Source organism: Scyliorhinus canicula, chromosome 4, assembly GCF_902713615.1.
Source record: "Scyliorhinus canicula chromosome 4, sScyCan1.1, whole genome shotgun sequence".
In the NCBI taxonomy this organism is placed as follows: domain Eukaryota; kingdom Metazoa; phylum Chordata; class Chondrichthyes; order Carcharhiniformes; family Scyliorhinidae; genus Scyliorhinus; species Scyliorhinus canicula.
The window spans coordinates 128810296-128831813 of NC_052149.1; the positions used below are offsets into that span (position 1 = coordinate 128810296).

At 49.7% G+C, this 21518-nt stretch overlaps 1 long non-coding RNA gene across 1 annotated transcript; it reads left to right on the top strand.

The window, feature by feature from the left end:
- Window positions 1–330: 330 nt before the first annotated feature.
- LOC119964155 lies at window positions 331–4684 on the top strand. The gene is made up of 2 exons (XR_005460262.1): window positions 331–596; window positions 4541–4684. It is a non-coding gene; the product is annotated as an uncharacterized LOC119964155 (long non-coding RNA).
- Window positions 4685–21518: the final 16834 nt, after the last annotated feature.

Below are 21518 nucleotides of genomic sequence, written 5' to 3' on the forward strand. Positions count from 1 at the left end.
TATTTTAAATGTTCAACTGTGGGTTGACACTATGCTGACTTGACTGGAGACCTGAGGCTAACCTGACCAGACTAACTGACTACCACATGGTGTTTGCACTGGCTGCTGCTCACGAGCTCTGACTGTCTCAGAGGCTGGATCCCGAGAGAGCGGGAAAACTGGTGCCCTCTGGCTTTATAGTGGCCGTGTCCTGTCTGGTGATTGGCTGCTGTGTTCTGTGTGCTTGCTGGTCATCCTGTGTGTCAATCACTGCCTGTATATTATGACAGTGCCAGGCTCTGTGACGGCATCTCCAACATTGATGGGACTTTCCATTCCAGATGCCCGAGACCCATTTGGACGGCAGCTAGTCCCTGGGACTGGGCCACCCTCCAACCGTCTGACCCTCTTGGGGGGTCCCTACCTGATGCACCGCAGCACGTGTGTGGGGCACACCAGATAGTGCCCCAGGAGCCTCGACACTAAAGTGCCCAACCGAGGTGAGTGTCTCTTGGATGGTGGAGGGTGTCGGAGACAGCTGTGACGGGAAATCAGTGTCATCTCGGGACATGTGCTCCAGGGTGCTAGAGGCCCGGACAGTCCTGCCTCGTTGCCAGGTGAGTTGCGGGATTTCAGCGGGTGAGGAAGGGCCACAGGTCCTGCAGCCTCCCCCCCCCCCCCCCCCCCCCCCCGGTCTTCTCTTGCTACCAGCAATTATAGGCTGCCTGTTCGTGGGGGGGGGGGGGCAGATAATGCACAGTGTGAGACACTCGGGCGCGGGCAGCACAGGGGTCCACAGCTGGTGATGTGTGTGAGGGACACCTGATCATGCCGGGGGGGGGGAGGGGATGGGTGCTGGGGAGTGTGGGACAGGGGTGGTGCCTCACCCTGGCTGGCCTCGGAGGTTGCCCATCCTCACCACACTGCCCACTGATCTGCCTAGTGGGGGCTGCATGGGAAGAGTGGGTGATGGGTGTGGGGAGTGTGGGGTGGGTGTGGTGCCAGGGGCACGGAGCTGGTGAGTGACCCTGACCACCCTCAGGAGGTCTGGCACTGCTGCCTGGTCCTGCTGTTGGGCTCATGCACTCATGGCCTCTGCCATCTCCGCCCAGGCCCGGTTGACATCGTCGGGTGGAAGCCTCCTTCCCACCCAGGGGAACGGGCTCTCCTCCATGGCATCCAGCAATATCTCAAGCTCTGCGTCCACAATTCTGGAGCCTGTCTCTGTGGTGCCATCTTCTAGTCTGGAATGAGAGTGTGACGGGAGCGGAGTGTGTCAATGCCGATCCCAGCGAATCACACGCCAGCGTGCGTGGAATTTGACTGGTTGCACATGGCGCAGGTTCTGGCCCATTAGCATCTCCTGAATTGCTCCAGCAGTTGCCCCCCCATCGGGATCAAGGAACATTCAGTCTCGGTGTCCGCACTTAGTCTCTCAAAGGGAGAATCCAGCCCACAGCGCCCACACCAGTCCTTCACCTCCTCAAAAACCTGCTCAGCCGGGCAGAAAAATACTTTTCACTGTACTTCGGTGCATGTGACAATAATCAATCAATCAATCAATCAATCAAGGGCACCCCCTGATGAACCACTGCTTGTAGGGGGATGTGCGTGCCATCGATCACCCCTGGATCTGGGGCATGCCACCAACAGCGGTGAATCCTGCTGCCCGGGCATCGCAATGAAACTGGTCCAAATTGAAGGATATAGTCTGATGCCCGGATGCATGGGGCATCTGTAACAGTGTGGATGCCCCTGTGTGTGGACATTTGATAGATTCCACACAGATTCCCTCTCAAACCCTGGAATGGTCCAAAGGCATAAAGGTTCAAGGAGACCATCACCTTGATGGCCACCGGGTGCAGGTTATCCTCCTCCAAACCCTTGCGGTGCCAGGTACACCACCATCTGTCACAGGTGGCGCACGGTCTCCCTGGTTAGCCAAAGTATTCGGTGACACACGCAGTCTGGCAGCTCATAGAATCGTAAAATCCCTCCAGTGCAGGAGGCCATCCAGCCCATTGAGTTTGCACCGACCCTCTGAAAGAGCACTCTACTTAGGCCCAAACCTCCGCAATCACACAACCCCACCGAACCTTTGGACACTAAGGGACAATTTAGCGTGGCCAATCCACCTACCCTACACATCTTTGTACTGTGAGAGGAAACCGGAGCACCCGGAGGAAACGCACGCAAACACGGGGAGAACGTGCAGACTCCGCACAGACAGTGACCTAAGCCGTAATTAAACCGACGTCGCTGGTGCTGTGAGGCAGCAGTGCTAACCACTATGAAGTAGCAGTGCTAACCACTGTGCCGTCCTGACATTAAAGGGCTCGAAGCTCCTCGACGGACAGGTGCTGACGGTATGCACGTGTCCTGATATACACGTGTCTCAATGCGTCGTCTCCTTTGCCCCTCTTCTGCCTGTTGGATTGCGGGCACTTGAGCCTCACTGGCTGGTCCTTGCTCTTCTGAGTCAGGCTCCTCATGTGCAGGGTCGTCCCTGAGCTGGCCATGTACCTCCAGCCTCCCCACGTCCTCAATGGCAGCGGCGGCCTGATATATAGCAAGCATTGTTGACTGTACTCTGACATTCATTCTGTACAGAGAGTGGGAACCGACAGAGAATATTAGCAAGATGAGTATGACCTTGACCATCCAAGGCCACTAGTTACATGGTGACCCTGGTTTGTACTGCTGCACACCCTCCAGAAGCTCCCCATCACCCAACCCCCACTCCTCACCCAGCACCTTTTAAATGTGGTCATTCCGACTGCACTCCTGGCCCCTTCAGTAAGGGCAGTGGGCCTGTGATGTGGGGATCCTCTATCCTCACCACCCATCCCTGTCAACAGGGGTACTGGTGGCTGCCGTAACCTTGTCAGTGATAGGCTCCGTGGCCCCTGTCCTATTTCCCCCAGTGGGGTCCACTGTGGGTGTCCTCACTGGCTGGGTCGTGTGTTATCCTGCCAGCAGGGTGGCACCTGGTTGTGCAGTGGAGGAGGTCACCGTGTGCCACCAATCACGTCCACACTGGAGGTTTGTGTGTGGGAAGGCCCTACAGATGGGGGTGAGTGAGGGAAGTGTACGTCTGCTGGGAGTGTAGCTGCAGTGTGATGTGGGTCCTGGGTGTGACACACAGGTGGTGACAACCTGGGGGCAGGATGGATGGGAGCAGGGGCACGGTGGGCAGGCAGGGCTTGGAGACAGCTGGTGGTCCTGAGGAGTGGGCTGGTGAGGCCCCTGCCCTGAGAGGGGCACTGTGCCAGGGAGGGTGTTAAAGACCACAGTGCATGTGTCCTTTGTCTGGGGTGAGTTCTGCTATTCCCCTGCTTCCCCTGCAGTGGGGCTGGGCTTCTGGTGAGTTCACTGAGGAGTGACAGCACCTGGTGGGTCCCTGAGTGAGCTTGGCCACGTCCACCCTGCTGATGGGTCAGCTGGGGTCTGAGGGTTTCCAGAGGGACGGCCTGGGTGGGTTCCCAGATGACCAGAGGCTCTGTGAACATTTACAGAACACAGTGAGCAGTCAGCAGAGTGAAGTCAGGGGCCTGTAAGTAGCAACAAAGGGGTGTGTTTAAAACACTGACTGCAGCAATGGGGGTCTGAGCTTGGCCACCCTGATCTCGAGGGGACACTCCGAGTACATGGACTTGGCACCAAGTAGAACCCCGCTACTCCCCCCAGCCCTGGCAGCCACCCCTAGCATGTTGAGAGTTTCTCGTTCCCCCTCAACAGCCATGGTGCCCAGGCCTCGCTTGCAAATATTTGCACAATTCACACCCATGAGACTTCCACCTGAGAGAGATGGAGCATCACATGTGGTGTCCAACTCACTAATGCCATTCTAATCCATGCAAATGACGGCTTTGCATGGACCCGCCAACGCAGGGCACAAACTTCACTAACCCTGCTAGCGAGGGACCGGATTGCCCCATTCCAATTCCTGCTGCTAATTCAGCCCCTGATTTCTGCTGCCCAAGCAAATGGGTTTTATTTGGCAATTACCACAGAGAGATGGGAAAAGGGGAGAACCGATCTCAGATTAACCAGGTGTTTGAAATCCATTTCAGGGTGAAAGTAGCGCAGTCATGAACTTGTGCTTTGGTTCAGATTGTTCTTGGACATGTATCAAGAACGTATACTGTTGTGTTTTGCTGCTTCGGATAACACAGGCTGCTACTTGATGCAGTCTTAACTAAAGGATGCTCCAGACTCTGAAATGAGTCCAACGTGTTTATTGAACTATTAACTCAGATCTCAAATGAGTTTGACTCCCTGCTAATCTAACTGTAGTAACTCAGTCTAACTGTACCAGCTTGCTCTAAGCCACGTGCTGGGGTGTGATGCTGCTGATCAACCCTGTCTAACTCTCTAGATGTCTGTCTGTGGAAAGAGGCAGGGTGTGAGTGCCTCATCCCTTTTATAGTGTTTATGCCATGCCCCCTTGTGGTAATGCCACCTCTGAGTGTACTGACTGCCCATTGGTTGTGTCTTATTCTGAGTGTTCATTGGTTGCATGTTTGCAGATCATGACATATACAATGTTCTGTTTTGACAGGAACCCTAATCAAACCCAGCTGCTTTGTAAGAGTGACCGCAGAATTGAACTGTTTACTTTCGGGACCAAAAAGGAAAGTTACAATGCACCCTCATCTTGTGCCAGTGTTATCATATTCCATAAATTAGAAATAATTCCTGTTCATTATTCGCAGCTGCAGTACTGTGGAAAATTTTCCAATTTTTGAGTTGACTTGTTGCTTTCTTAAAACCAAATGGTTGTGGTCATTTCTGATGTTTCTTTTCTTTTGGAAATGATTTTTAATACATTCATAACATTCATACAAAAGAATATGAAAGACATGAACCATGAAAACATTCTTTCAGAAGATTTAATCAATAAACAGTTTTTACAAACACTCTCACCTCCACTCCCCCCCCCCCGTAAACAAGTAAAGCCCCCTCCTTGCAACTCTAGTATTGATCAATTCTTCGAAATACTCAAAGAATGGCCGCCATCTTCGATAAAACCCTTCATTCCATCCTCTCAATGTGTATTTGACCTTCTCGAGGCTCAAACCCCATCAAATCATCCAGCAAATCGGTAGCCTTCGGTGGTACCTCCGAGCCACTTACAAAGCTAAGACCAGGGCATCAGGGGCTGGTTTAGCTCACTGAGCTAAATCACTGGCTTTTAAAGCAGACCAAGCAGGCTAGCAGCACGGTTCGATTCCCGTACCAGCCTCCCCGGACAGGCGCCGGAATGTGGCGACTAGGGGCTTTTCACAGTAAGTTCATTGAAGCCTACTCGTGACAATAAGCGATTTTCATTTTTCATTTCATTTCATTTTTCATCAGCCCCTACGCCCATCCACAAACCTCAAAATCAATGGGCAGGGTTTCACCTCCACATTCAAGATCGGCGACATGGTGTCAAAGAAGGACCCCTAAAACTCCATCAGCCTGGGGCACGACTAGACCATGTGCGTGTGATGTGCCCTTGGACAACGCTCGCACCTATCTCCCGTCCCTTTACAGAAGTGTGGCTCACCCTCGCTTTAGTTAGGTGAGCTCGTAAAACTGCCTTTAACTGAATGAGGCTCAGCCTCGCACAAGGTGATACCGCATTCACCCACCTCAACGCCTCACACTACACCACTTCCTCTAGTATTGGCCCCAATTCCCCTCAACCAAACACAACTCCTCCCCCACTGTACACTGGTACATCCCGGGCGTACTACGCTCCACCGATCCTGTGCAGGATAAAATCCGTTCCAACCAGGTGGACGGCTGAAAGGCTGGAAAAAACTGTTTAATGCAGCTCCGCATTTGAAGGTACCTAAATCCATCCACGACCCAAAGCCCATATTTCTCCTTTAACTCCTCCAAGCTAGTGAACTGTCCCACCAAAGATAGATCCCCCATCTTGTGGTTCTTTTTGATAATGATGCGCTTTAGAGTCGCCAGGTATCAAATGATACCACCACAAGGCTTTACCGGATATCGATCAAAGACCAAACAACCAGTTAGTCAGTTCAAGTTCAAAGATGGTTCATTACACACAAGGATTACTTTTACATGCAACACAAAACACTACAAGTTAAACTATACCTAACAACTACAATAACCTATACTTAACTTCAGGGCAACCGGCTCTTTGCAGATGGACAAGGCCTTTGTCCGGATCTTGCGTGGCTGGGTAGAAGAAGTGGCTCTGTTTCTGCTGGGCTCATCCATCTGGTAGCGATCGTTGGTCTTGAACTTGTCTTCTGGTCGTAATGCTACACTTGGTTTTAGGCGTAGGCCGGGGCCAAGAGAGACAGAGCACATGGCTGTGTCTCTTTTTATCCCTCTGGGATTTTGCGCTCTTTGGGGCGGTCCTTAACTTGGACCCAATAATTCGACAGGCATCGATCACTGCCTTCGATTGTGGCCAACAAAGGGGCGGGTGCCTTGATGGCTGGGCGTATCCTTAGCGGTCATTGACCTTGGCTGTTTGGGCTCCTTGAGTAAAGGGAGTGGTGCCGATTAGTCTGTACTCGGTTACCTGAGTGCAGTCCTTTTGTTCTGGGGAAATGGGCCATTAGAATGCAAACGAGCGGGGGTTTCGATCGCGTCTAGCTATCTGGATTGCAAATACAAGCTCTGAGTCTGTCTGAGTCCTGGGTTGGCCATAATTCCCATGATCCTTTGCAGGTGGCCATCTGAGATGGCTACAATCTTCTCAAACCTTCTCCAACCTTCCAAGCACTAAATATGGCATCCAGTTTTACCGGTTCGAACAAGTGATTGGCACAGTTGGGAACCAGTCATGAGGCTGCCCCAATTGGAAATGTTGGCAGAGTTGCCTCCAAATCTTTAGCGTGGCCACCACCACTGGATTTGTTGAATATTCCGTTGGCGACACTGGGAGTGGCACCGTTACCATTGCTCCCAAGTTTGCCTCACTAAATGACTCAGATTTTATCCTTACTCAGAGGGCTTCCGGGTCCATACACCACCTCAACACCTTCTCCACTTTAGCTGCCCAATAGTAATAGAACAAATTTGGACTGTGCATGACCCCTGCCTGTCTCTCCCTCTGAAGTACCCCCCTTCGAATCCTCGGGACCTTTCCCTCCCAGATAAATCCAGGAATAAGCCGGTCTATCTCTTCAAAAGAATTTGGGCAGAAATACTGGGAGGCACAGGAATAGGAACCCAGGCAATATACTCATTCAAACCGATTGAACTCGACCCGCCAGTGATAGCGGGAGCTGTCCCACCTCTGTAGGTTTGCCTTGACCCCCTCCCCATCAAACTCATATAATTCAGCTTCCGTAACCGTCCCCATTCTCCCGTCACTAATATCAACCAGTACCGGAATCTGGGCCGGGATTCTCCCCAACCCGGCGGGGCAGGGGGTCCCGGCGTAGCGGAGTGGCGCCAACCACTCCGGAGTCGGGCCTCCCCAAAGGTGCGGAATTCTCCGCACCTTTAGGGGCTAGGCCCGCGCCGGAGTGGTTTCTGCCACGCCGACTGGCGTCAAAACCGGCGCCAACGGCCTTTGACGCCTGCCGCCCGACGTCGGGGCTGGCCGAAAGGCCTTTGCCGGTTCGCGCATGCGCCAGTGCGTCAGCGGCCGCTGACGTCACCATCGGCGCATGCGTGGTAGGGGGGGTCTCTTCCGCCTCCGCCATGGTGGAGGCCATGGCGGCGGCTGAAGAAAACGAGTGCCCCCACGGCACTGGCCCGCCGGCCGATCGGTGGGCCCCGATCGCAGGCCAGGTAACCGTGGGGGCACCCCCTGGGACCCCGGGGGCCCGCTCGCGCCACCAGTTCCGCCGGCACCAGAGGTGCTCCAATTTCTGCCGGCGGGAGAGGCCTGTCAGCGGCGGGACTTCGGCCCATCGTGGGCCGGAGAATCACTGAGGGGGTCACGCCGACCGGCGGGGTGTGATTCCCGCTCCCGCCGATTCCCGGGTGGCGGAGAATTCCGGCCACGGCGGGGGTGGGATTTACGCCGGCCCCGGGCTATTCCCCAACCCTACGGGGGGTCGGAGAATTCCGCCCCTGGTCTCTGCCAATCAAAACGGCAATTCCTTCGGCCTAGTTACCCCTCCCGCCACTGCTCCAACAAAACATTCTCTTTTCCCCATATTCTGCTTATAGCTAGAGAAAGCCCCAAATCGCTGCAAAATCTCCATGATGTTGCCAATAGATGTCTCCGGATCCCTGACATATAAACGAAAATCATCAGCATATAACGATACCCCATATTCCACCCCTCCTCTAAATATCCCTTTCCATTCGTTTGAGGCCCTCAGTGGCAGCACGATAATATAGTGGATAGCACAGTTGCTTCACAGCTCCAGGGTCCCAGGTTCAATTCCCGGCTTGGGTCACTGTCTGTGCGGAGTCTGCACATTCTCCCCGTGTCTGCGAGGGTTTCCTCCGGGTGCTCCGGTTTCCTCCCACAGTCCAAAGATGTGCAGGTTAGGTGGCTTGGCCATGATAAATTGCCCTTAGTGTCCAAAAGGTCAAGGACGGTCACCTCAGCACTTCGCTTTACCGCAAGCCCACGGATAACCTCACGATTCTCCACTTCTCCAGCTTCCACCCCAAATACATGAAAGAAGCGATCCCCTATGGACAAGCCCTCCGTATACACAGGATCTGCTCAGATGAGGAGCAGCGTTACAGACATCTACAGATGCTGAAAGATGCCCTCGTATGAACAGGAAATATGGCGCTCGACTCATTGATCGACAGTTCCACCGCGCCACAGCAAAAAACCAGATCAACCTCCTCAGAAGACAAACACGGGACACAACCGACAGAGTACCCTTCGTCGTCCAGTACTTTCCTGGAGCGGAGAAACTACGACATCTTCTTTGCAGCATTCAACACATCATCGATGTCGTCCCCACACCCCCACTACTTGCCTTCAAACAACCGCGCAACCTCAAACAAACCATTGTTTGCAGCAAACTACCCAGCCTTCAGAACAGCGACCACAACACCATACAACCCTGCCATGGCAATTTCTGCAATACATGCCAGATCATCGACATGGGTACCACCATTACACATGGGAACACCACCAACCAGGTACCCGGTACATACTCGTGCGACTCGGCCAACGTTGTCTACATACTGCAGGAAAGGATGTCCCGAAGCGTGGTACATTGGCGAGATCATGCAGATGCTGCGACAACGAATTAACAGGCATCGCACGATAATCACCAGGCAGGAATGTTCCCTTCCAGTCGGGGAACACTTCAGCAGTCAAGGGCATTCAGCCTCTGATCTCCGGGTAAGCGTTCTCCAAGGCGGCGTTCAGGACACGCGACAACGCAGAATCGCCGAGCAAAAACTTATAGCCAAGTTCCGCACACATGAGTGCGGCTCAACCGGGACCTGGGATTCATGTCGCATTACATTCACCCCCCACCATCTGGCCTGGGCTTGCAAAATCCTATCAACTGTCCTGGCTTGAGACAATGTACACCTCTTTAACCTGGGGTTACCCCTATCTCTGGATCTGTAAAGACTTAATCACCTGCTAATGCTCGCATTCTAAGCATTGTCTGGCATCTTTGAATTTGTCTATATATATGTTTCTGGAACATACCTCTTCATTCACCTGAGGAAGGAGCAGTGCTCCGAAAGCTAGTGTTTGAAACAAACATATTGGACTTTAGCCTGGTGTTGTAAGACTTCTTACTGTCCAAAAAGGTTGATTGGGGTTAGTGAGTTAAGGGGATGGGGTGGAGGAGGTGTGTGCTTGAGTGGGCTGCTCTTTCCAAGGGCCGGTGCAGACTCGATGGGCCAAATGGCCTCCTTCTGCACTGTAAATTCTATGATTCAATGCCACAATCAAAGGCTCAATTGTCATTACAAACAACAAAAGACACAGCGGATATCCTTGCCTCGTGCCCCACTGTAACCAGTAGGTCTCAGAGGTCATATTATTAGAACAAAGACTCACATTCGATATACTGGTTCAATTTTCCATGCCTCCATCGAAAGTCTCATGTCTCCAAAAAGTGGCATTTTTAAACTTGCCCTGACCTTGTTCTTGGGCTGAGGAATTCAAAGGCAGTCGAGAATTCCAGTATCGCAGCCATAGTTTTTCCTCGTTGCCAGTATAAAATCTTCAGGAGCCCCAAGAGGTCGATACAAAAGTTTATTAGGAACAAAAAGAAAAGGCCGCAACACAGCATACAGCAAATAAGTCCCAGCCGGGACTATCGATCATACTGGTCCCAATCCTGGCCGGCTTTTAAGTACTAGGATCACGAGCCTCATCTGCTAGGCCTCTATCCCTCAGTGGGAAGGCACGTATTGCACGAGCTCTACGGGGAGATCAACTTGGTCATCCCTGTGGGTGTCGTGAGGGTTATTACAATCTGCCTCAATTGCTCGTTGTGGTAATGAGCTCCACATTCTCACCACTCTCTAGGTAAAGGCGTTACTGAACCTTTAGAAATCACTCAGCTGCAGTGTTGTGCATAATTCTGACAGCACACTTTATCTATACTTTCATGGGATGTGGGTGTCGTTGACCAAGACAGTATTTGTTACCCATCCCTAATTGTCCTTGAAATCCTGCAGATTGGAGAGTAGTTAATGTAACTCCACTATTTAAAAAGGGAGGTAGACAGAAAAGAGGAAATTATAAACCAGTAAGCCTGACATCGGTAAAGGGAAAAATTCTAGAATCCATTATCATTCATAGATTATCATAGAATTTACAGTGCAGAAGGAGGCCATTCAGCCCATTGAGTCTGCATCGGCTCTTGGAAAGGACACCCTACCTAAGGTCAACACCTCCACCATGGGGCAGCACGGTAGCATGGTGGTTAGCATAAATGCTTCACAGCTCCAGGGTCCCAGATTCAGTTCCCGGCTGGGTCACTGTCTGTGCGGAGTCTGCACGTCCTCCCCGTGTGTGCGTGGGTTTCCTCCGGGTGCTCCGGTTTCCTCCCACAGTTCCAAGATGTGCGGGTTAGGTGGATTGGCCATGCTAAATTGCCCTTAGTGTCCTAAAAAATAAGGTTAATGGGGGGGGGTTACTGGTATAGGGTGGATACGTTGGCTTCAGTAGGGTGATCATTGCTCGGCACAACATCGAGGGCCGAAGGGCCTGTTCTGTGCTGTACTGTTCTATGTTCTATATCCCCATAACCCAGTAACCCCGCCCAACACGAAGGGCAATTTTGGACACTAAGGGCAATTTATCATGGCCAATCCACCTAACCTGCACATCTTTTATATATTTTATAGCAAGGTACTTGGAAAACATTGACAGGATCAATTTTTTTCAATAATCGACAATGGTTTCATAATCACCATTACTGAGGCTATTTTTTATTTCCAGATGTGGAGATGCCGGAATTTATATTCCAGATTTATGTTATTCATTGAATTTTTTAAAATCATGGTGGGATTTTAATACATGATCCCAGGGCATTAGCCTGGATCTCTGGATTATCAGTCCCGTGAAACTACCACTACACCATCATATCTTGAAGAAAGATGTCAAATGAATTGGAGAGGGTTTTCTAAAAATTCATTGACAGGATGTGGGCTTCGCTGGCTGAGCCAGCATTTGTTGTCCATCCCTAATTGCCCTCGCGAAGGTGTTGGTGAGGAGCCTTCTTGAACCTCTGCAGTCCATGTGGTGTGTGTACACCCACTAGGGGCTTTTCACAGTAACTTCATTGAAGCCTACTCGTGACAATAAGCGATTTTCATTTCATTCATGGTGCTGTTAAGGAGGGAGATCCTGGAATTTGACCCAGCAATACTTAAGGAATGACAATATATTTCTAAGTCAGGATAGTGAATGATTTAAGGGAAGCTTGCAGATAGAGGTGTTCCCATGTGTTTGCTGCCCTCGTCTTTCTAGGTTGTGGTGGTCATTGGTTTGGAATGTGCTGTCTAAGGAGCCATGCTGCGTTCCTGCAGTTGCTCTTGTAAATGGTGTCATGGCAACTGTCACATAGACCTGTCAGGAACTAGGGCCTATAGATCTCTCAGGAATCAGGCTCTATATACCTGTCAGGAACCAGAGCCTATAGATCTCTCAGGAATCAGGATCTATATACTTGTCAGGAACTAGGGCCTATAGATCTCTCAGGAATCAGGGTCTATATACTTGTCAGGAACCAGGGCCTATAGATCTCTCAGGAATCAGGGTCTATATACTTGTCAGGAACCAGGGCTTATAGATCTCTCAGGAATCAGGGTCTATATACTTGTCAGGAACCAGGGCCTATAGATCTCTCAGGAATCAGGGTCTATATACTTGTCAGGAACCAAGGCCTATAGATCTCTCAGGAATCAGGGCCTATATTTTTGTCAGGAACCAGGGCCTTAACCAGCCAAATTGCTTGCCCATTTGTGCTTCCCCAGCCTGAACTCACCTCACCCAAAAATGTATGTTGCAATGAACAGCATCCTGAATCCAACATGCCGGCCAGCATCGCTATTTTCAGACCCTGGCTCGTCCCTTGTTCTCTACCAAGGCCGGAGGGTGGTTGGGGGGGGGGGGGGGGGGGGCTGATGAGGGGTAAAGCTGGGGCATTGGAAAGGGGTGGTTGGAGGGCTGAAAATTCAGCCCCCGACCCTCATCCCATGTTCCACTGACAAACTATTTTTTGAAAGCTGTCAATATTCTTTTGCACAATACCTGAAGCAGATAGGTTGAGCTGGCTAGTTTCGGTGTCCTATTGTTGCAGAGTGATGGGAGGAAGGTTCCAGCTGTACATTAGTGAGATTAAAGTCCGTCAGAGGCACCCTCCCCCCCCCCCCCCCCCCCCCTGCAAGATAGAAAATTAAATCGCAATTCAGCATAAATCCATCACAGCTGCAAGGTGATGCCAAAATTTGTGAACTAGATTAAAACAATCATTTATTGATTACACTGTCTATGTTAGTAATCTGTTTTGTGACCATTAACCCTGCAATCGCAGCTCAAAGTCGAAAAAGATTAATGTTTGTTTACTTGGCCTTTTATAATTGTTCTCCGGGATTTCACCAAAGAGGGCTGCCCTTCTCTTGTGTGACAAGACTGCAGTGTTTACCCACCACATTGTCACAGAGAATGTCATAGCTCAACATGTCTGGATAGCTGGCTAACAGCTCAGGCATGGCCTGCCTGCCCTTTGTAATTCCAAATTTTGGAAAGGTCAAATGCCTCAAAAAAAGAACCTGCATTTACCTGCACCTTTCACCACCACAGGGTATTGTCAGGCGTGTTCCTGTAGTGGAGCTTTGTGGAGGGAGAGGAGGAGAAGAAGAGCATGTCTAAGGAATGGTCAAGCAGCAGCATTCGTGTATCTGTGACATATCTACTGCAAGCAGAGGGAGGTGGTGGCGTCGTAGTGATAGTGTCGTGGGTTAGTAATCCGCAGTTCAAATCCCACCATGGCAAGTGGTGAAATTTCAATTCAATAAAAATCTGGAATTAAAAGACTAATGCCATGTCATAAAAACCCATCTGATTCATTCATGTCCTTTAGGGAAGGAAAGCTGCCGTCCTTGCCTGGTCTGACCTCCAGTCCTTCCGAGGCTAGGAATAGGGAGAGAGTGCAGTTGAACACGTGGCTACAGGAATGGTGTAGGAGGGAGGGCTTCAGGTATTTGGATAATTGGAGCGCATTCTGGGGAAGGTGGGACCTGGACAAGCAGGAAGGGTTGCATCTGAACCAGAGGGAACTGAAGAAAGGGATTAGGAGAGCTTAGAGAGGGCATGAAAAATCTTTGGCGGGTAGGATCAAGGAAAACCCCAAGGCCTTTTACACATACGTGAGAAATATGAGAATGACTAGAGTGAGAGTAGGTCCGATTAAGGACAGTAGCGGGAGATTGTGTATTGAGTCTGAAGAGATAGGAGAGGTCTTGAACAAGTATTTTTCTTCAGTATTTACAAATGAGAGGGGCCATATTGTTGGAGAGGACAGCGTGAAGCAGACTGATAAGCTTGAGGAGATACTTGTCAGGAAGGAAGATGTGTTGCACGTTTTGAAAAACTTGAGGATAGACAAGTCCCCCGGGCCTGACGGGATATATCCAAGGATTCTATGGGAAGCAAGAAATGAAATTGCAGAGCCGTTGGCAATGATCTTTTCGTCCTCGCTGTCAACAGGGGTGGTACCAGAGGATTGGAGAGTGGCGAATGTCGTGCCCCTGTTCAAAAAAGGGAATAGGGATAACCCTGGGAATTACAGGCCAGTTAGTCTTACTTCGGTGGTAGGCAAAGTAATGGAAAGGGTACTGAGGGATAGGATTTCTGAGCATCTGGAAAGGCATTGCTTGATTAGGGATAGTCAGCACGGATTTGTGAGGGGTAGGTCTTGCCTTACAAGTCTTATTGAATTCTTTGAGGAGGTGACCAAGCATGTGGATGAAGGTAAAGCAGTGGATGTAGTGTACATGGATTTTAGTAAGGCATTTGATAAGGTTCCCCATGGTAGGCTTATGCAGAAAGTAAGGAGGCATGGGATAGTGGGAAATTTGGCCAGTTGGATAACAAACTGGCTAACCGATAGAAGACAGAGAGTTGTGGTGGCTGGCAAATATTCAGCCTGGAGCCCAGTTATCAGTGGCGTACCGCAGGGATCAGTTCTGGGTCCTCTGCTGTTTGTGATTTTCATTAACGACTTGGATGAGGGAGTTGAAGGGTGGGTCAGTAAATTTGCAGATGATACGAAGATTGGTGGGGTTGTGGATAGTGAGGAGGGCTGTTGTCGGCTTCAAAGAGACATAGATAGAATGCAGAGCTGGGCTGAGAAGTGGCAGATGGAGTTTAACCCTGACAAGTGTGAGGTTGTCCATTTTGGAAGGACAAATCTGAATGCGGAATACAGGGTTAATGGTAGGGTTCTTGGCAATGTGGAGGAGCAGAGAGATCTTGGGGTCTATGTTCATTGTTCTTTGAAAGTTGCCACTCAAGTGGATAGAGCTGTGAAGAAGGCCTATGGTGTGCTAGCGTTCATTAGCAGAGGGATTGAATTTAAGAGCCGTGAGGTGATGATGCAGCTGTACAAAACCTTGGTCAGGCCACATTTGGAGTACTGTGTGCAGTTCTGGTCACCTCATTTTAGGAAGGATGTGGAAGCTTTGGAAAAGGTGCAAAGGAGATTTACCAGGATGTTGCCTGGAATGGAGAGTAGGTCATATGAGGAAAGATTGAGGGTGCTAGGCCTTTTCTCATTAGAACGGAGAAGGATGAGGGGCGACTTGATAGAGGTTTATAAGATGATCAGGGGAATAGATAGAGTAGACAGTCAGAGACTTTTTCCCCGGGTGGAACACACCATTACAAGGGATAGAGCTGTGAAGAAGGCCTATGGTGTGCTAGCGTTCATTAGCAGAGGGATTGAATTTAAGAGCCGTGAGGTGATGATGCAGCTGTACAAAACCTTGGTCAGGCCACATTTGGAGTACTGTGTGCAGTTCTGGTCACCTCATTTTAGGAAGGATGTGGAAGCTTTGGAAAAGGTGCAAAGGAGATTTACCAGGATGTTGCCTGGAATGGAGAGTAGGTCATACGAGGAAAGATTGAGGGTGCTAGGCCTTTTCTCATTAGAACGGAGAAGGATGAGGGGCGACTTGATAGAGGTTTATAAGATGATCAGGGGAATAGATAGAGTAGACAGTCAGAGACTTTTTCCCCGGGTGGAACACACCATTACAAGGGGACATAAATTTAAGATAAATGGTGGAAGATATAGAGGGGATGTCAGAGGTAGGTTCTTTACCCAGAGAGTAGTAGGGGCATGGAATGCACTGCCTGTGGTAGTAGTTGAATCGGAAAATTTATGGACCTTCAAGCGGCTATTGGATAGGTACTTGGATTAGGGTAGAATAAGGGAGTGTAGGTTAACTTCTTAAGGGCAGCACGGTAGCATTGTGGATAGCACAATTGCTTCACAGCTCCAGGGTCCCAAGTTCGATTTCGACTTGGGTCACTGTCTGTGTGGAGTCTGCACATCCTCCCCGTGACTGCGTGGGTTTCCTCCGGGTACTCCGGTTTCCTCCCACAGTCCAAAGATGTGCAGGTTGGGTGGATTGGCCATGACAAATTGTCCAAAATTCTATGATTAACCTAGGACAAAAGTTCGGCGCAACATCGTGGGCCGAAGGGCCTGTTCTGTGCTGTATTTCTCTATCTAGAATGGCCGAGCGAGTCAACTGCTATAAAGGAATGAAACCAGATGGACCACTTGGCATCGATTTCGGCCTTCACCGGCACTGGGTCAAAATTCCTCGCTAAGAGCACGGTGGATGTACCTACATCGCATGGACTGCAGCGGTTCAAGAAGGCAGCTCATCACCACCTTCTCAAGGGCAGTTAGAGATAGCCAGTGATGCACACCCCCTGGGAATAAAGCGGGTTTCACTTCGGTGGTGATCTCTGCATCCGAACGATGGCCGCCATTGAGAATGTTGTTCTAGGTGAGGATCTCGGCTTTTTGGTGCAGGTGCTTGGAGCTAACTTTGAGGAACTGCGAGCTATCCTTGGGAGAATGGCGGAGGAGCAGGAGAGAATCCGTGTATGCGATGGAGCACTTTTCGCTGGTGAGGGCTCAACTTGTTTTGTTGAGATCCTGTTGCATGATGTGTCATCTGTCCTAATGTTTTTGGGAGGTAGTGGCTGGACAAGGAGTGCCCACAAGCCCAGTTCCTGGAGAAGTGGGAGGCAAGTGGGGGCAGCACGGTAGCACAGTGGTTAGCACTGTGGCTTCACAGCACCAGGTCCCAGGTTCGATTCCCGGCTGGGTCACTGTCTGTACGGAGTCTACACGTTCTCCCTGTGCCTGCGTGGGTTTCCTCCGGGTGCACCGGTTTCCTTCCTGGGTTCGAAAGACGTGCTTGTTTGGTAAATTGGACATTCTAAATTCTCCCTCTGCGTAGCCAAACAGGCGCTGGAATGTGACGGCTAAGGGCCGTAACTTAATTGCAGTGTTCATGTAAGCCTACTTGTGACAATAAAGATTATTATTAAAAGTTCCCTGTTGAGTTTGAAAATTGGCTGCCATGCTTTAGTAATCTTGGATTTGGAGGTTGGGTACATCAGGTCCGATAGGGTACGGTGTATTCGATCTTTGCGGCCTGGGGTTGGCTGGGCCCCCACCACTGGCCCTATATTATCCTATTCTCAATGCTTGTCGTAGAGGGTTGGAGGTGGCCGAGTAGATCGAGTCATCTCCCCAGGCCAGAGCCTAGGCTGTGGATTGCTTGGGCGGCAGCATGGTGGAAGTGTCAGTGCTTCATTCACTGGTGTCCTCGAGAGAGCCTGAGGAGTGCTCATTCACCCTGTCTTGGCGTCGTCCTTTGCAAACAACACATGTAGTGTTTTTATAAAAGCAAATTACTGCGGATGTTGGAATCTGAATTGTTTTTATCCTGTAGTTCTTCAATAATCCTGGACATTGCTCCCTTGTGATTATGTTGTTGATGATTTATTGTTGTCTTTTCTCTTGAAAGGACGTGCAAGGTGTGAGCACGAGGACAAGTGTTGCCTGTTATCCTGTTCCAGCAAAAATCATTTTGAGTCAATGATGTGAAATGTGATCCGTGCACAGTTTTACCCCTTTTTATCACTCTGTGGTATAACCCTTGTGGTTGTGGGAGGGAGTGCTATTTTGACATCCCTTTTCTCAATTATACTAAAGATGAGTGGAGCAGTAGCAGGGTGATGGGTGGATGGTTGGGGTGGAGTTGGGTGATAGGGTTTGTTAAGTCCTGACTGAGATTGAGGAAAGCCCCCCAGTTAGAGCTCACTGTATCGGCTTTTTATTTTGGCTTTCTTGTTCTTTTGAACTGAAGAATCCGTGCCCGTCTCCTTTGATGGCCCAGGCAGATTATTTATCCTGGGAAGGACGGTATTCCTTCTGACTCTTCCTTGAGGTTGGAGTTCATTCTTTGGGTCTTTTTACTTTCGAGCTGTGAGAATGGGAGGAACTGAATGGCAGCGCACACTGAGGTGGGTTTGGTCAACCCTTGGCTGATTTGTTGGAGAGACTGTTTGCCATGCCTCTACATTTTTGGAGCCCCTCCCCTTGGCTGGAGGTAGGTTTAATGTGGGCGTTGGGCACCCCTCTCCTTGTAGTCTTTTATGGTGGTTTCCTAAGTGTCCTCCTCATTGTGGTTGGGTTTTCCATGTGGAAGCAGTATTTGTATCTCTGTTGAGGCAGCGTTGTCGTATTTCTTTTTTTTCTTTTTTTTGGATAAATTTAGCGTGGCCAGTCCACCTAGCCTGCACATCTTTGGGTTGTGGGGGCGAAACCCACGCAAACACGGGGAGAATGTGCAAACTCCACATAGACAGTGACCCAGGGCCGGGATTGAACCTGGGACCTCGGCACCATGAGGCAGCTGTGCTAACCACTGCGCCATCGTGCTGCCTTTGCGCTGTCGTATTTCTTAACATCCTTCTAATCATGGCATGCAGGACAGGGCGGTGGCTAATATTTTTAGGTCAACTTGGATATCCTTCCCTGAGGGAGTTTTTTACTCACTTTTATCTGGATAAGCAGTGTGCTGATACTAATCCTGGTCCGGTGGTCCAGGGGATATTCCCCTTGTGTACCAAGGGGGAGTGAACCGGCCCCCTCCCAGGATGCCCAATTATTGGATGTCTTGATGATTCTTCTCCTCAGTGTTGGGGTCTCCCTGACTGGGGCTGGCCTTATCCTTTTTTTTTGCACTGTGGTTGAGGTGCAGGTCCAGCTGGGGTGTAGTTTTTGGGCTGTGCTGGAGATGCTGGAGATACTGATTCCTGCGATTTGGAGTTTGCTGGGCTTGGCCAGACCTGTTGCTTTGGCTGCTATCCTGCTGCTCTCTGGAACTTGGGATGTCCCTTCTCAAAGGGACTTATTAGGGGCATCCTGAAGAGGTGGTTTTGCTTTTCAGCATACGGGGGCCTTGGGTTGAGCCGAGTGCTGTACTAGTTGATATCCTGTTGCTTCCCCATAACGGGTGGGACACTGTCTTGTTTCACTGAGAAGCTTGTTCTCTTCTTCATTAATGGGCGTGCGCCAGGGGAATACGGAGACAGATTGGGGTCCTGATCCTTTGTGATCCTGTGATCTATTCTAGTAGTCCTAGTTCTCATTCCTGAGGCCCTGAAGCATTGATCATACTCCCGGTCCTCTCTGCATAAGTGTATGGAATGATGTTGGTTCTGTACTGGGCCTGACACTGGGGTTAAGTTGTGTTGTGTGGTATATAGAACTCCCCTTTAGAACTGGGGGTTTTTGCATCTTTTCTTTGGGTTTCTTTTTGTAGGGTTTGATAGATAGATAGAGAAATACAGCACAGAACAGGCCCTTCGGCCCACGATGTTGCGCCAAACTTTTGTCCTAGGTTAATCATAGAATTTTGGACAATTTGTCATGGCCAATCCACCCAACCTGCACATCTTTGGACTGTGGGAGGAAACCGGAGTACCCGGAGGAAACCCACGCAGTCACGGGGAGGATGTGCAGACTCCACACAGACAGTGACCCAAGTCGAAATCGAACTTGGGACCCTGGAGCTGTGAAGCAATTGTGCTATCCACAATGCTACCGTGCTGCCCTTAAGAAGTTAACCTACACTCCCTTATTCTACCCTAATCCAAGTACCTATCCAATAGCCGTTTGAAGGTCCATAAATTTTCCGACTCAACTACTACCACAGGCAGTGCATTCCATGCCCCCACTACTCTCTGGGTAAAGAACCTACCTCTGACATCCCCTCTATATCTTCCACCATTTATCTTAAATTTATGTCCCCTTGTAATGGTGTGTTCCACCCGGGGAAAAAGTCTCTGACTATCTACTCTATCTATTCCCCTGATCATCTTATAAACCTCTATCAAGTCGCCCCATATCCTTCTCCGTTCCAATGAGAAAAGGCCCAGCACCCTCAATCTTTCCTCGTATGACCTACTCTCCATTCCAGGCAACATCCTGGTAAATCTCCTCTGCACCTTTTCCAAAGCTTCCACATCCTTCCTAAAATGAGGTGACCAGAACTGCACACAGTACTCCAAATGTGGCCTGACCAAGGTTTTGTACAGCTGCATCATCACCTCACGGCTCTTAAATTCAATCCCTCTGCTAATGAACGCTAGCACACCATAGGCCTTCTTCACAGCTCTATCCACTTGAGTGGCAACTTTCAAAGAACAATGAACATAGACCCCAAGATCTCTCTGCTCCTCCACATTGCCAAGAACCCTACCATTAACCCTGTATTCCGCATTCAGATTTATCCTTCCAAAATGGACAACCTCACACTTGTCAGGGTTAAACTCCATCTGCCACTTCTCAGCCCAGCTCTGCATTCTATCTATGTCTCTTGGTATGAAGAATCCGTGACTGGTTCCTGCATGGGTACAGATCGGTCTGGTAACCAGGAGAGGATGTTGCAGTGCGGCATCGGTGTCTCTGGCACTGGTATAGTTGAGGGAGATGTGTATTGGTGCCGCCCTAAAATTGTACAGAAGCTTTACCCTGAATTCTCATGGTAATTGTGGGCAATCACTGTGTGGGAGGGCATGCACCATTTTACCATGTTTCCATAGCTTCATCCTGTTAATCCCTTGATCTCTGTTGAGGCTTGTAGAGGCATCAAGTTAAGTCTAATGATTGTATCGGGCCAGTTACAATGTTGTTCTCATGTCCCCCTCTGTATTCATGTACGTTGAACCATTTTTCTTGCTTATTGTGATGTATAATTTTTATAGCTTTGTTGCATTGTTTGCAAAATGTAAAACCTTAATAAACATATTTATTTTTAAAAAAAGCCTTTCTCATCTTATTCACATTGCTGCATCTGCACTTTTGTCTGCTGTTCCTTTTAAAGTCCAGGCGTGCCTCCCAATGTGTTGCAATCTCCTTCCAGAACTAGACTCAGCCGTTTAGCCCTCCCTTCCTTACGGCTCATTGTTCCTTCAGAACTCAATCTTAGCATTGCCAAATCTCTGAGTCATTGTTTAATTGCCTTAACTTTGCTCCTCTTTCCAGTGATGTCCTGGTGACTTGACCTTCAACCTTGGCCTTTGGCTCTCTCCAAACAGGCTGACTCAAGAATGTGCAAAGCTATGGGGCAGGGACGGGAAATGTCAGACAGCCCTTGAACACCCTCTAACCTGCCTGCGACAGAGGATTTAATGAAGGAAGTACAGTTCACAGTAAAACCTGAGTTATAAAACTATGATCAAGATAGGCTTGTGACAAGAAGTCTATAATAACCAAAAAATTAACTTACTGCTTCCTAGAGATAACAGATGTAGGTGAAAAGTCACAGTGACAAGAGAAAAACTGCAGACTCAAGAGTTAGATGGGGGGAGGGTGTACTACTTCATCTTATCAGGAGAACCTGCATGTACATTGTCAGGAATTCCACTTCATACGTGGAATGTCTTGTAGACGGAGGCAAAGACTCCACAAGAGGCCAAGCTGATAGGGTAAAACTTACTTTATTCCACACTGGTCACAACTATCACTCCTTATCACTCCTCTCCTCTGTGACAATTGATGCACTATCAATTACGACGA